This window comes from Trachemys scripta, chromosome 5 (genome assembly GCF_013100865.1).
Source record: "Trachemys scripta elegans isolate TJP31775 chromosome 5, CAS_Tse_1.0, whole genome shotgun sequence".
Classification (NCBI taxonomy): Eukaryota; Metazoa; Chordata; order Testudines; family Emydidae; genus Trachemys; species Trachemys scripta.
Genome location: NC_048302.1, coordinates 80,029,664 through 80,045,196, shown reverse-complemented (window position 1 = coordinate 80,045,196; position 15,533 = coordinate 80,029,664). Strand labels below are relative to the sequence as shown.

General features: G+C 44.4%; 1 long non-coding RNA gene across 1 annotated transcript in view; it reads left to right on the top strand.

Moving 5' to 3' along the window:
• The window catches only part of LOC117878122, a 46,925-nt gene extending 32,372 nt beyond the window's left edge, over positions 1-14,553 (top strand). Inside the window, exon 3 of the long non-coding RNA XR_004645897.1 lies at positions 14,467-14,553. This is a non-coding gene — a long non-coding RNA (uncharacterized LOC117878122). The remainder of the gene's footprint in view (positions 1-14,466) is intronic.
• Positions 14,554-15,533: the final 980 nt, after the last annotated feature.

Here is a 15,533-nt window from a genome sequence, read left to right as displayed (position 1 = left end):
GGGGGTTCGGCGGCGCTTGGCGGGGGGGCGGCGCTCGGTGGGGGGCCTCGGGGGGCGGCGCTTTTTTTTTTGCTCCTTGGGGCAGCAAAAAAGCTAGAGCTGGCCCTGCCCGTGGAGCACAGTTTTGTAGCATTTCAGAGGTATAGGGATACACAAAGGCTCATTTAGTGTCTGCGAGGTGCTTTAAGACTCTGTGCACTTTTATGGTTCCTTTCATCAAAGTAGTATCATTTTTTAAAAGCAATTATTTAAAAAAAAAAAAATCCCAGGCTGACACTTCTTTGTTAAAACACATTTTTTAGCCCTGACTTACAAGCATTTGCAAATTGGGTTGATGAAGAGAAACAAGATAATTTATAGCAGAGTGAATATATCCTGTGTAATAAGACTAAATCTGTCCTTTGCTGCATTGTTGTCTTGTATCTGTGACAATGTACCCCATAAGGCTTTATGGGGGGGGGTGTTTATAAATGTATGTATGACATAACTGGAATATGTTTTGTGCTGCCTGTGCCATGTAACATATCTCCGTAAAGGTTATGGTCTACTATATCTATTCATCCTAGTTGTACATATATATAATTTTCTACTTGAGGTTAAGAATATGGGCTGTATGCTTGCTTGGTTTCTAAGTAAGCTTTGTGAGGCATTTGGTCAGCTTCTTTAGGAAGGAATTCGCCAAGTTAAGTACCTGATCAGGAAACACTTGGGGAACAATGCATCTTGGAATGCTCCAATCCACATAAGAAGTCTTTCTGGAGACATGCAAGATACCATGTGGACAATGGCTTCGGCTTGTAAAGACTGAGACATGCAGGGGCATGTGACTTCCCCAGGTGACTCCAGAACTCCATCTTGGAGCTGGACTTTGCATAGGAGGGAGGAAGGGGGTCTCCACCCACAAGAGAGAGTCTATTTAAACCTGTGGGAGACCCCTCCATTTTGTCTTCATCTGGCTAAGGAAGGAGCCTCTCCACCCTCACCCCCCAGGATACTTGAAGGGAACTGGAACAAACGACAGTAACTACAGGGGGTGTGAGTGATTGCTGGACCCAGGCTAAAAGGAGATTAGCCTGTAAAAAGGAGCATTCTGGAACTGGTGAGGAACTTATCTGTATTTAGTTTGATAAGACATAAATTTGCGCATTTTATTTTATTTTACTTGGTGACTTACTTTGTTCTGTCTGTTACTACTTGGAACCACTTAAATCCTACTGTCTGTATTTAATAAAATCACTTTTTATTTAGTAATTTACTCAGAGTATGTATTAATACCTGGGGGAGCAAACTAGGGTTACCATATTCAAACATTTAAAAAAGAGGACACTCCACGGGGCCCCGGTCCCGCCCCCGGCCCTGCCCCAACTCCGCCCCGGCCCCTCCCCAACCCCACCCCTTCTCCGCCCCCATTCCAACCCCTTCTCCAAAGTCCCTGCCCCAACTCTGCCCCCTTCTCTGAGCACCCCGCATTCCCCCTCCTCCTCTGATCTTGGTTGGGGGTTGCTAAGTGCTTCCCTGCTCCCCACTCGCCCCGCAGCCTCTATGCCCCTGCCTGCCCTGCTCTGCCTCACCCTGCAGCCTCTGTGCCCCCTGCTCCCCACTCGCCCTGCAGCCTCTGCGCCCCCTGCCTGCCCTGCTCCTGCAGCCTCTGTGCCCCCTGTTCCCCACTCACCCTGCAGCCTCTGTGCCCCCTGCCCTGCCCCTGCAGCCTCTGTGCCCCTTGCTCCCCATTCGCCCTGCAGCCTCTGTACCCCCTGCCCCTGCAGCCTCTACATTCCCCCGCCGCCTGCCCTGCTCCCCCCGCTCACCAGGCAGAGGGAGAGCTACAGGCTCCACGTGGACTCAAACACTGCCGCGCTGCTCTGTGGGAGAGGAGGAAGTGGAGGAGGGGGAGTGACTCTGGCTGCTAGAGGCCCTAGTGGCTGCGAGCGGCTTTCAATCAGGCCAGGCATCCAATCAGCCGCGCCGTACTCGGCCTGAGGGGAAGGGGGAAATCCCAGACATTTCTACTTGATTAGAAATCTCCCCCCGGACGGCCATTTAAAGCTGAAAAACCCAGACATGTCCGGGGAAACCCGGACAGATGGTAACCCTAAGCAAACAACTGTGCATATCTCTCTATCAGTGTTATAGAGGGTGAACAATTTATGAGTTTGCCCTGCATAAGCCTTATGCAGGGTAAAACGGATTTGTCTGTGTTTAGACCCCATTGGGAGTTGGGCATCTGAGTGCTAAAGACAAACACACTTCTGTGAGCTGTTTTCAGGTAAACTTGCAGCTTTGGGGCAAGTGATTCAGACCCTGGGTCTGTGTTGGAGCAGCAAGACAGAGGGTGCTGGAGTCCTGAGCTGGCAGGGAAAACAGAAGCAGGGGTAGTCTTCACACATCGGGTGGCATCTCACAAGGGGGTTTCTGTGATCCAACCCGTCACAGTATTTTAGATTATGGATGTAAGCAGAGTCAGGATGACCTCTACCCTGACATCTGGTGGTGAATTATGGCGAGTGTGGAAAAGAACTCCAGGGGCTGATCTTGTTTGCATAGGCACACCCACACACCTGGCATGAGACAACAGCAACTGAAAGTGGTTACTTTGGCTGGTGTGGTATCCCCAGTTTCTCTGTTATTGGGGCAGGAAGAATAAAGTTTTGTTACCCTGATTCTGTGAATCAAGGCCAGTGAAACTGTTGTATGACAGACGGACTCACCATTAATTAAGTAGCACTCGCTTGACAAGGGGCACCGGTTACAAAACCTAGTGAATTGAGAGAGGTTGTGGCAGGTATTTGTACCTGGTGGTGTGGGACCCTTTTGTGAGCCTGAAACACCAATTGCACCTCCTCCTCTCTCCACTGTTGAATGTCAGAGAGAACTTTAATTCTATTAGGAGTCTAGTTGCAGGCTGCTGAGCTGAATTCACTTTGGGCCAATAGTGCACCAGCACTGGGGCTCCCCTACTACTAACTGAAATCAGAAAAGAGCTAAAGTTACTAAAGAGCTAAAGTTACTAAGAGCCAAGATCACTGAGTGCTGTGTTAACTAGTAGGGGAGCCTGAAGCTATATTGCCAAGCGGCTGGCAGAGCAGTTTGCAGGGACGGCTGAAGGAGCAGCTAGCAGAATGGAGCTTTGCGGGGACGGTTGGAGCAACCCAAGGAACGGCAAGCAGAGTGGCGCAGAGCCATTTGTGGGGGATGGCTGGAGCGGCTCACAGGTCGGTGAGTGGAACGGAGCAGCCGGTAGAGCAGAGCAGTTCATGGGACGGCAGGAGCGGCTCACAGGACGGCTGGTGGAGTGGAGCGGCTCGTGGTGACTTTTGGGACTTTGGGCGATTTTTGGGTTGCTGGTTTTCAAGAACCAACGGGAAAGGACACGGCCCAATTTGCTGGGGTGGGTCTTCGCTCATGGTTTGGTCTATGAACTCTCTAGTTGTGGTGGTTTCCCAATTTAATGCTATGTTCTTTACCTCATGTTGTTAAACATTTTCTGCTACACTGAGACTCTGTGTTTGAGAGAGGGGAAGTATTGCCTCTTCAAGGCACCCAGGGGTGTGTGTAAGATTTTTCCCAGGTAACTGGGTGGGAGCTCGAGCTGGTTTTGTGTTACGCTGTTGGGAGGGGACCCCTATGAACCTGGCCCTTGCTGCTATCAACTCGGCCTGGCAGAAGGGTTTATCAAAATAGTTAAGAGATTGCAATAATAACCCAAATGACTACCTCAAATCCAACTCAGAGGTTAATGGTGCATGATGATTTGCATACGATAGCACCACCATTATGAGTAATGTGCTTCTTGGCAGCACCATAACTATACATATATTTTAATGATGATTGATTGTCCTTTTTCACAACTGAATGTATTGGAATACTAATCACTCTTTTATATTGAGTGAATTGGTGTTTTTTTGCTGATACAGTGTGACATCAGCAATTTCAGTGGGAAGGATTCCTTCAGGAATCTTTTGTGTACAGAATTTTTATTCATGAGTTGAGTACTCTTTAATCTTTTGTGGGGGAACTAGATGTTATAACATCAGATATTCTTCTGAGAAGAATGTGAATGAGCTTAAAAATGAGACCCTTAAGGAAAACTTGATTACTGTGATTTTTAAATGGACCTTGTCAACGTGGTTAGGCCCCACAATGTACTGTACTTTACCAGATGATATGTACATCTCATGAAGCATATATGTATGTATAGCTGTTTGAGACAATTAGGTTTAGATTTTTAGAGGACCCAATGTGCAAAAGATACTAAAATATATTGAATGCCTCCTCATTCCTGTTTTCTGTATTATACATAACATTCAAGGAGGACGCCTGGGATTTTCTTCCTTTATGGAGGAGGCACACTTCTTATCCTAAAGAGGTTAACAATGTCGTCTTTAATAATTTTTTTTCTTTTTTTTTTCTTTTTTTTTTGTAAAGCCAGGCAGTGGAGAAGAGTGAAAATTCAGACTGGAATAAAACTTGTTTTGTTAAATGAACTGCTCTTAGTTTCACAAAGAGTCTAAAATTCAACTGTGACATTGCAATCTTACAAAGATAACCAAAACATTGACAGCTACATAATAAAAATGAATGCATTTCCTATTAGTAAAAAGAACGAGAAGTACTTATGGCACCTTAGAGACTATCAAATTTATTTGAGCATAAGCTTTCATGGGCTAAAGCCCACTTCATCAGATCATTCAGTGGAAAATATAGTAGGAAGATATATAATAGATATATACAGAGAACATGAAAAAATGGGGGTTGCCATACCAACTCTAATGAGACTAATCAATTAAGGTGGGCTATTATCCGCAGGAGAAAATAAACTTTTGTAGTGATAATCAGGATGACCCATTTCAAACAATTGAGAAGAGGGTGTGAATAACAGTAGGGGGGAAATTAGCATGGGGAAATAGTTTTTAGTTTGTGTATTGACTCATCCACTCCCAGTCTTTATTCAAGCCTAATTTAATGGTGTCCATTTTGCAAATTAATTCCAGTTCTGCGGTTTCACGTTTGAGTCTGTTTTTGTTGTTGAATAATTGCGACTTTTAGGTCTGTAATTGAATGACCAGGAAGGTTGAAGTGTTCTCCAACTGTTTTTTAATGTTCTAATTCTTGACATCTGATTTGTGTCCATTTATTCTTTTGTGTAGAGGCTTTCTGGTTTAGCCAATGTACATGGCAGAGGGGCATAGGATGGCATATATCACATTGGTAGATGTGCAGGTGAACGAGCCTCTGATAGTGGCTTATGTGATTAGGTCCTATGATGGTGTCCCCTGAATAGCTATGTGGACCGAGTTGGCAATGGGCTTTGTTGCAAGGATAGGTTCCTGGGTTAGTGTTTTTGGTGTGTGGTTGCTGGTGAGTATTTGCTTCAGGTTGGAGGGCTGTCTGTAAGCGAGGGCTGGCCTGCCTCCCAAGATCTGTGAGAGTGAGGGATTGTCCTTCAGGATAGGTTGTAGACGACAAATTTGAAAGCACATAATCTATATGTATGAAGGAATTCTTTGCTATGTGTTCCTCTTGCTATTATTGAAGATATGAATCTGAAAGCAAATCACAAGCCAAGCTCTCTTGCTTGCTCTTGCGTGAGATCATAATTGTGTGTTTGCACCGACACATTCTAAACAGTCTATTCATGTTATTGTTAATGGGGGGAGAAGGAGAGAATCTCCCCAAACAATTGACTCCAGGTCCTCTTTACACTGCACTTTACGCATTGCACACTCTGGAGACACACAAGAAGACAGGCAACATGCTCTAAAACTTTACTTGCTAGAGTAAGAAAAAGTCTTTCCCATTCCCAACAGACAAATTTCCGGTACAGAAGGTCACTAAACACCTTTTTAAATGCTCCTAGGCACTGGAGATTTAATAGGGCCTGCAAAGACATGGTTTGAGATAATTCTGTACTCTATCACTGCCTTGGGATAATATAATAAGGCCACAGGAGAACTGAAATATAAATGGGTAATAGTAATTCTCATGCATTTTCCATATTTAATGAAGACTGAAGAAAGCGTGCACTCTCTCTGTATAGAAGAGTACATAATTTGGGGGATTGTGTGCTTCACACCTCATGAGGGTGTTCTTAAACAAAGGATGGGGGGCAAATGAGAGATGAAGTACTGGTTAATCATGTTAGTCTATCATCAATTCAGTGCAAGAGAGTTCTGGGGGAATAAATGTATAGTCAGTGATGGTACCTGAAGTGAAGGGAAAGGACCAGCAAAAGGGCAGAGTGGCAGTGGGCATTTCAGTGGTTGTATGGCGGGAACAAAGCAGGAAGAGGGCCATTTCTATTCAGTGCTGCCTTCCAGGAGCAGGTAATATGGTCAGAGGCATGTGACAAATAGCACAGCTATGCCAACAGATTTATTGCATGTGATAAATTACACATACCTTTAATACATCACTTCCCCTTTCATGCTGTGTGTGTCTGTGTGTGTACACAGATAATTGACTACATACACTTAAAGAAGCTCTCCCACTGCTAGTCTGCTGCCTTATACCTGTCAAACATGCAGGTGGGAAAAGGGCTTTCTGATAAATTGAAGAAATGGAGGATATGTATAAACAGAGTGCCTAAACATACATAGCAACTAATTGTATATTTCTATCAGGCAGTCTCTTACACAAATGTCCAGAAAATATATTGTTTATAGATTAACAACACTGCTTTCTGTTCATAAAAAAATATTTTAAAGCAAATTGGTGTTTGACTATAAATAAAAAGCAACTGAAGATTACAATAATTTTGAAATCTTCAAACTTTTCCCCCTTGCAGGTTATGCAAAATATTTTATCTGGGTGGCTCCCTACCCTGAGTTTTGCTTTTAATTGCAGACTACTGAGGGTGAAGTTAGGTCAATGCTCAGAAGGCAGAACTCTTTGGAGAACAGCGATATTGCAGTGTGGAAGGAGGACTAGGGAATTTCAGTGACTTTGTAGAGGTGTCAGTTTTCTGTTCTTGCAAATCGATCACTTATTCATGGTATACCACCAAAGTCTGGCACTCTGTAGGAATGGATGTTTTTATTTAGGGATTTGAGGCAGGTGGTCAGACCTCCAACTATTTGGACTCTAGCATAGTTTCTTGTTTGTCTTAACTCCTCTCATTCAGTATCAAAATATAATAGTGAAGCTCCCTGATGTAATGGTGTAACTGTACTTCATGATTCAGGGGTATTCCCAGTACATGGAATTGACCTCCATAAATTTGGGAAGAAGCACAAGTGTTTGTAGAGCAAAAAAATCAGAACAGCATAAACAATGAAAAATGTTTTAAAAGCACATGCTCCCCAAATTAGAAAGTTCAAGAGATACTGAAACTTGTAGAATTCATATGGAGCTCCGGCACCTCTGATCTTTTATCGCAACGAGTGTTCACAGAACACCACACTTCATTGCTTCTGATCTGCCAAGTTCATGCTGGTTAATTTTGGGGCAAAGCCTACCAGCCAACTTACACCTGTCCAACACAAGGAATATTACCTGCTGGAGCTAAGCTGATTTATATTGTCAGGATACCACCTGGCCACACTCTAGTGTCCTGACACAGAAGCAGGCATAGACTGTTTCCACCTCTGGTGAGTAATCTGGAGTGAGGGAATCCTTTCTCTTTCAGTGGCCTCAGAGTAACTTCTCCAATAACAGTGAGGCCTGCCTACTATCTGACTCTTGGCTGGAAGCTCCAGCTTCCAGCCCTGTTCTCCAGCTCACTCTGGGGTCTTCAGGTTTCTTTGCTGGCTGACCAGGTGGGTAGAGCTGACAGTTGAGAATCCCAGCCAGCCAATTGAAAGAGAGAGAGAGAGGAAGCTGAGGAAAGGGAATACTAAACAGCCAACAAGGAAAGGGAAGAGGTACCACTGCAGTCTCAGCTGCTGAGAAAAGACAATGATAACCCTGTGTGTGAAGAACTGGGGAAGAGGGGAAACTAATGGATTGCAGGGAGAGTAAAATTCACAGAGGGTGGATTGATAGGGGAATAAATAGTGTGGATTCAGAGGACAATTGATATATTCCTGTGAAGCTAATTGATCATTTTGACGGGGGGAACTGATGGGTTTGGTGGGGAGTTGAGTAGTTGGGTGCCCGCTATGTCATTTGATGCATATATTTCTCAGGGTTTATTTCACCAGCAAAGGCAGGTGTCTGCACAGCCCAGATGCTTGTGCTGTGTGTTGGGGCCAGGCCAGGAGTTGGCCTTGGAAAAGTCACACTGCTATATTGTTTTATGCTCTCTGCAGAATCAGGAAGACAATGCTGTATCAGTTAATCCTCCAAATATGAGCTGGATGAATATAAACTTCATAACCATGAGAGCTGGAGTTTTAATTATTTAAATGAAAGCTCGAATTTAGCAGTGGCTGATGGGTAAGGCTTGCCCTGTCACCAGGGCAAGTTCCCTACTTGTGATAAGTAGATTTGTGAAGCCTTGATGTTAGGAGGCATATCCTTCATACTGCTCCTATGCACTTTGGGTGGAAATCATCCTTGCACAAGAGGACCCATTTAGGGCCCTTCATGCCACTTAAACCCTTAATGTGAGATTTGGACAGGTCCTCTGCACTGGGGTGAATTTCAACCATAAAGAATCTTTGGGCATCACACTATAACACTAGTACACTGACAGGTCTATCTCTCCACATTTAAATTGCCTCCATAAGAGATTCAGACACATCCATAGCATCCCGTGGGTGAGAGAACTGAAGTGTTCAAAAACTGAAGTGATTTCCTTTCTATGGTTAATTGAATGCTTCTATAATATTTGATAGTTCGAAGTATCTTGTATTCACAGCACACTTTAAGTTTGGAAAGTTTTCAGAGCTTACCAATTAGTGCAATTGTGGGTAGAATACTTACCTCCCTGCCCCCATGCACCTGTTAAGTTTTGTTGTGAACCTCCAACAGATGGTGCCTTTGGGAAGGGGACACAAGTTATTATCTAGCATGTTATGCAGACCCAGTTGCAAGCAAGGGGCATGAATAAGGGATGTAGCGAGGCAGGGTGGCCTCCCTAGGACCTGGAGTAGGAGGGCCCCTGCACTGAGCCCTGGTGGGTGGGACCAGGGCCTAGTTGCCCCTCCCCCAGGAAGTGGGTGGGAGGGGCAGGAAGTATAAAAGGCAGCCCAGCAAGCTCAGTAGGGAGGCAACCACTGGAGGCACCAGATATCTCCTGTGGCCTCCCAAGCTGGGAAGCGGCAGAGGTGCTGAGGGAGCAGAGGACTGGCCTGGGCCACTGGGGCCGCTAGCTGATTCAGACCCGGAGGAAGCAGACAAATGGCCCGGACCGCCCAGACTGCTGTCTGACCCTGGAGGGAGAGGACGACTGGCCTGGACCACCGACAGACCAGATTCCCAAAGACTTGCTCGCAGTCCCAGAAGCCGCCATCAACCTCTACCCCCTCCTCATGGCAACAGGTACACCAAGAAGGGGAGTGTGGAAGTGGCCCAGGGGTAGCAGACCCCTGTCTGGCCACAACGCTAACAGAGGATGAGTCAGCATGTTGCAGCGTGGATCCCTGCTGACCCAGTCACAAAGCACTTTATCACTGCTAGGGCCCTGGGCTGGGATGAAGTGGAGTGGGTGCACCTGTGTCCCCCCTGCCACCACAATCTGGGGGTGGCAATCTCCCCTTCCTCAGGCTGGAAGCCTGAGCCTCAGACTCTTTGTAGCTCTGCCCTGATCCAGGGCTGAGGCCAATTGACTGTTTGTTTCCTCCCCAGCCTGAGCACAGGCCTGGGCCCCAGCTGCGAATGGAGACCACTTTGTTCCCCACAGCGGCCGACATATCAGTGATGTAGTGAGGCAGGGTGGCCTCCCGAGGAGTGGGAGGGCCCCCCGCTCCCCTCCCCCACTGAGCCACTACAAGGGAATATAAGACTGGCCATAGTGGGTCAGTGCAGGTACAGTTTATCTGCTGGATCACTCTTGTCCGTGTGCTTCTTCACTCCATCAGATAATTCTACTAGACTGGTGAGGCATGATTTCCCTTTTCAAAAGCGGTGTTGACTTTTCCCCAATATATTGTGTTCATCTGTGTCTGGTCATTCTGTTCTTTACTATAGTTTCAACCAACTTGCCTGGTAGTGAAGTTAGGCTTAATGGTCTGAAACTGCCAGAATCACCTCTGTAGCCTTTTTTTAAAATTGGCATTATGTTCGCTATCCTCCAGTCATCTGGCACAAAGACTGATTTAAGCAATAAGTTATATACCACAGTTAGTAGTTCTGCAATTTCATATCTGAGTTCCTTCAGAACTCTTGAGTGAATCCCATCTGGTCCTGGTGACTTATTACTGTTTAATGTATCAACTTGTTCCAAAACCTTCTCTGACACCTCAGTCTGTGACAGTTCCTCAGATTTGTCACCTAAAAAGAATGGCTTGCATGTGGAGATCTCCCCCATATCTTCTGCAGTAAAGACTGATGCAAAGAATTCATTTAGCTTCTCCACTTGTTTTCCTGGACTGTTCCTTTAGCACCTTGATCATCCAGTGGCCCCACTGAATGTTTGTCAGGCTTCCTGATTCTGATGTACTTCAAGAAATTTTGCTATTAGTTTTTGTCTATTTCCCAGTTGCTCTTCAGATTCTTTCTTGATGTGCTTAATTATATTTGATTTAGCAGAGATTATGCTCCTTTTTGTTTTCTTCAGTAGGATTTAACTTCCAATTTTTAAAGGATGCCTGAAATATTTTGGTCATCTTACTGTTGTTTGTTTTTTTGGGGTATATACATTTAGTTTGAGCCTCTGTTATGGTGTTTTTAATAGTCTCCATGCAGTTTGCAGGCATTTCACCCTAGTGAATGTTCTTTTTAATGTCTGTTTAACTAGCTTCCTCATTTTTGTATAGTTCCGCTTCTTGAAGTTAAATGCTATTGTGGTGGGTTTATTTGGCTTTTCGCCCCTTACAAGGATGTTAAATTTCATTACATTACATTAGCTCTTATTGGACAGTTTAGCTATTTTGACCTCAAACTCTGTGCTCCACTTAAGACTAAATCAAGAATTGCCTCTCCCCTTGTGGGGTCCCGGACAAGAAGCAGCTGTGGTCCGTTTTTTAAGAGGAATTTTTGTTTGTTCATCTTTATAAGAGGAGAAGGGTTTTAATTATTTTTTTGTGTGGAACTGAAAGTATTTTGATACCAAGGGAATAGTGCAGAAAAGTAGGTCAAGTATCACACTTGTAACAAGACAAGCCACACATGGAGGTAAATGAGGTGAAATCAGGTGTTTCAGGAATTGAGTCATCAGCATCATAATCCTCTTACTACATTTACACTTCACAATAAACCCTTAGTGCTTGTATTTATCTGAGGTATCTGTTCTCAAGACAATGTACTCTTCTAAAGACTGGCGCCATTGCAAAAAGTGTAGCATATATATCACTTTAACTAGACTTTTGACAGAATGGTGTGTTAGAAAATGTAACCATAATATCAAACTAAATAGTATTTAATACTATTAGGGTGCCTTTTCTTGTGTACTTGTATATTAATTAAACTATGATTGTTTGATATCTACAGTATAGTGTATATAAAGTGAAGTACTTTCAAATCAATGCCTTATACTACACTTAGAACATATGTTAAATACACACAGTAAAAGCACTATATAAATAACATTATAAAAGTGCCTTATTAGGTTATATCTACACACAAAATAAATTCTTATGGAAGGCCTCTTGTGTATTGTAGCTCCAGAGCTGCAGAATCTGATGCAAAACTTGTTGTTTGTCATGTGCTGCAGAAATATTCCACCTGCCAGAGAAAATGGCTGCTTTACCTTCTGGATCTGGGACACTTCAGGTGCCATTTTGTGCTCTGTCCTCCAAACTGCCATCCTCTTTTTGCTAGTCAAATGATTAGCATTCAAGACATTAGTGCAGATTGTAAACAAAGGATTAATCATCCTCTTCCTGGTTGCTGCTGCAAGAAAAAAAAAATACAGGAAGCATCACATTGTAGAACCACCATCTAGAAGCTGCCTCTTTTTCTAGGGTGGGGTAAAGAGAAGGGCTTCTTTGCACAGCTTTTTCATATGCACATATTTATGTGGAATATTGCTCATGCAGATTCTTTTCTGAGCTGATTGAAAAAGAGTAAACATTTTCAGTGAAATGTTTTGGCATCTTTTTTAGTCCGCCTCCCCCGACCCCGCTTGGTCCGCCCCCCGGAAAAAATGTGCTGGAAATTTTCCAGTCTATTTTGCTGTCATGAAATATACCTAAGGCCAGAGAGTGGTTTTACTCATCATTCCTGAGGGCACACCTAAAATGGGGTATAACTGGGTTCCACCTTGTCTGTCCTGTTCAATGTGTAGATGAATGCAAGAGCTACAGTGCCTTCAATATGACATCTAACTCTCATCTGACCCATACTGTATTGTCAAATATTGTGCCCAGTGTCTTGTCGACCTTGGGGCTAGTTGGCTGAGACTCTGTCCAGATAAAACGAAGTGATACTGGTAGGTTGAGGAAAGCAAAAAGACGATAGTGATATCTGACTGTCATTTGTTATTAGAATTTACACTCTGATCAATCTCACTCCCCTATATTCTGCTATATACATGCAGCTATGATCAGTGGCCAGGGCCGGCTCCAGGCACCAGCCCACCAAGCACGTGCTTGGGGCGGCGCCTGGAGGGGGGCGGCGCGGCGGGGCGCGCCGGCCCGAGAGCGGGGCTGCAACTGGGCTGGCCGCTCTCCCCACAGCTCTCCAGCCGCTAGGGAGAGCGGGGAGCCACAGCGGGCTTGCCGCCCTCCCACCGGCACTCCGGCCGGTCGGAGAGAGCGGGGAGCCACAGCGGGCTTGCCGCCCTCCCACCGGCACTCCGGCCGGTCGGAGAGAGCGGGGAGCCACAGCGGGCTTGCCGCCCTCCCACCGGCACTCCGGCCGGTCGGAGAGAGCGGAGAGCTGCGGCGCGCTCGCCGCCCTTCCCCTAGCGCTCTGGCCGCCGGGGGCTCTCCGCCCTGCTCCCGGCGCTCTGGCCACCGGGGAGAGCCCTGGCCGGGCTCTCCGCCCTCCCCCCGGCGCTCTGGCCGCTGGGGGCTCTCCACCCTCCCCCTGGCGCTCTGGCCGCCAGGGAGAGCGGAGCCGCGGCGGGCTCGCCGCCCTTCCCCCGTCGCTTTGGCCCGGTCGGGGATTGCGGGCCCGCGACCAGGCTCGGCACCCTCCCCGCCGCGCGGATGGGTGGCTTTTTTGCCTAGGGCGGCAAAAAAACCAGAGCCGGCCCTGTCAGTGGCAACCTGAGCTGGGCCCATCTTGGTGAGTGATCTGCTGGCAGGAAATTCTCCATGTGGAGTCCTCAACTTTGGAACTTATTCCTGTCTTGAACCAAAACAACCCAGATCAGTGGGTGGGGGGTTTATGGCACTTTACAAAAATATATCTATTTACCTGGCCTTTTGCAAATGGGGCGAGGGAGTACTATGAATGCTGGTAATAACAAATGAGGTGGTATTTTGTGCATACTTTATATTAAGGGTACATAAATAGTTCGGAAAGGATTAATAAGTTGATAATATGAACATGTACTGACGAGTACTATATATTGTAAGTGCATCAGTGTTGCACATGATTACAAGGAACCTGTTGGAATGTAAAACAATTGATTAAAACATCTATTAATCAATTATGAACTTTTTATAAACTATTTTTATAAATGTTCCCTTAATATAAAGTGTTACCATAATTTCATTCAGTATATGCTACCTTGCACTTGGCCACATAGGATTTTAATTGCCTTCATGTTATCCAAGCATTTTTTTTTTAATGAAAACCTCCTTGTCTGCTCAACACCCTGTAAATTTTTACTGATCTAAGTAAATTTTTCTTCTCAGCATATTTTACCTCTTTGCTATTTATCTCCTCTTTAAAATCACTGTTAGATGCATAAACCAACACTGATCCTAGCACTGATCCTTTGAATAATCGATTACTAATTTGTTTCCACTCTGGAAATCATCCATTCTTTGCTTCCTATCTCTGAACTAGTTCTGAAGTCCATGACAACTTTTATCTCTTTGCCCCGTGGTTTCTACTTTTCTCTAATAGCCTCTGACAGATTTTATCAAAAGTGTTTTTTTTGTTTTTTAAGACCAAATTATATCCACAAGTTCTTCTCTAGCCTGCATTTTATTAATTCTCTCAAAGAATGCTAAGCAATTTAAGAGGCACATAATTTATCATTACAAAAGTTGTACTGTTTTTCCCCATTAAATTATTCATCAAGGTAATTTATTCTTTTATATTCATAATCCCTGTGCCTTCTCCTCCCACCCTCCAAAGTAGTTTTTATGGTACTGAGTTGAGGCTCTGCAGTAGCTGATTCCCATGATTATTCTTAGTGGATTTAAGGATGGCACCAAAAAGACCATCCTCAAGTCATGAAGTATGTCTGCTTTTAAGAGTGTAAGTTATTTTTCTTCATAGATCAGTAACTTTGTTCTTTATCTGTGTTAGAATTCAGGTGAATGTGATTCACCAAACTGGAAGCTGTCGTTCAAAAATGCATGTACAATTGGGGATACATGCATATTGAATCTATCTCCCCTTGTAAGTATTCTCACACTTCTTTTCAAACTGTCTGTACTGAGCTATCTTGATTATCACTTCAAAAGTTTTTTTTCTCTTACTTAATTGGCCTCTGAGTTGGTAAAACAACTCCCACCTGTTCATGCTCTCTGTATGTGTGTACCTATATATCCTCAATATATGTTTCACTCTATATGCATCCGAAGAAGTGGGATGTAGCCCACAAAAGCTTATGCTCTAATAAATTTGTTAGTCTCTAAGGTGCCACAAGTACTCCTGTTCTTTATGCACATCATGGAAGTCGGATATAATGTTTCCTCTATATGGCTATAGTGTGATTGTAGACCAGGAACACGACACCACGTTGCCAGAAAAATAATGATAAACTGGAAGTAGTTCAAAGGAAAAGAACAAAAATAATCAGGGGGCTGCTAGAATGATTTACTAGGAAACATTAAAGAATTTTTTATGATACAGGAGGGGGGAATATCAATGTATACATATTTTAAGATTGTGAACATCAAAGATGGAGAAGTATTACTTAACCTTCAATGGTCTTCCAAAGGTAGCAGTGGAAGCCCTATCACATGGGATGCTTAAACGACAATGGATGAAATACTAGGAAATGCATATTGTTGAGAAGAATGTTGCAATGGCACAGCAAGGGATTTTTCATGTCGAGGCAGGGATTGTTTCCTGTGGCATGTCCAACATAAAGGGTTCTAAACCTGCTTGGGACCTTTGGGTCCTACCATAATATAAATGTTTGATAGTAATAATAATGATTCTGTTCAGATTTGGGTAGACACAAAACTAGGAATAAAAAACACTATGATGTTTCAAACAAATTCAGATTTGTTGGCAATTTTTACTCAGATGTAGTGGAACACCTGGCAAACATATGACCACTGTCCATCTGAAAGCCATAAAAAAAATGTTAAAACAGTGCCTGTCTGATTAGGTTCTAATACTACAATATTCACTATGGTATCAGA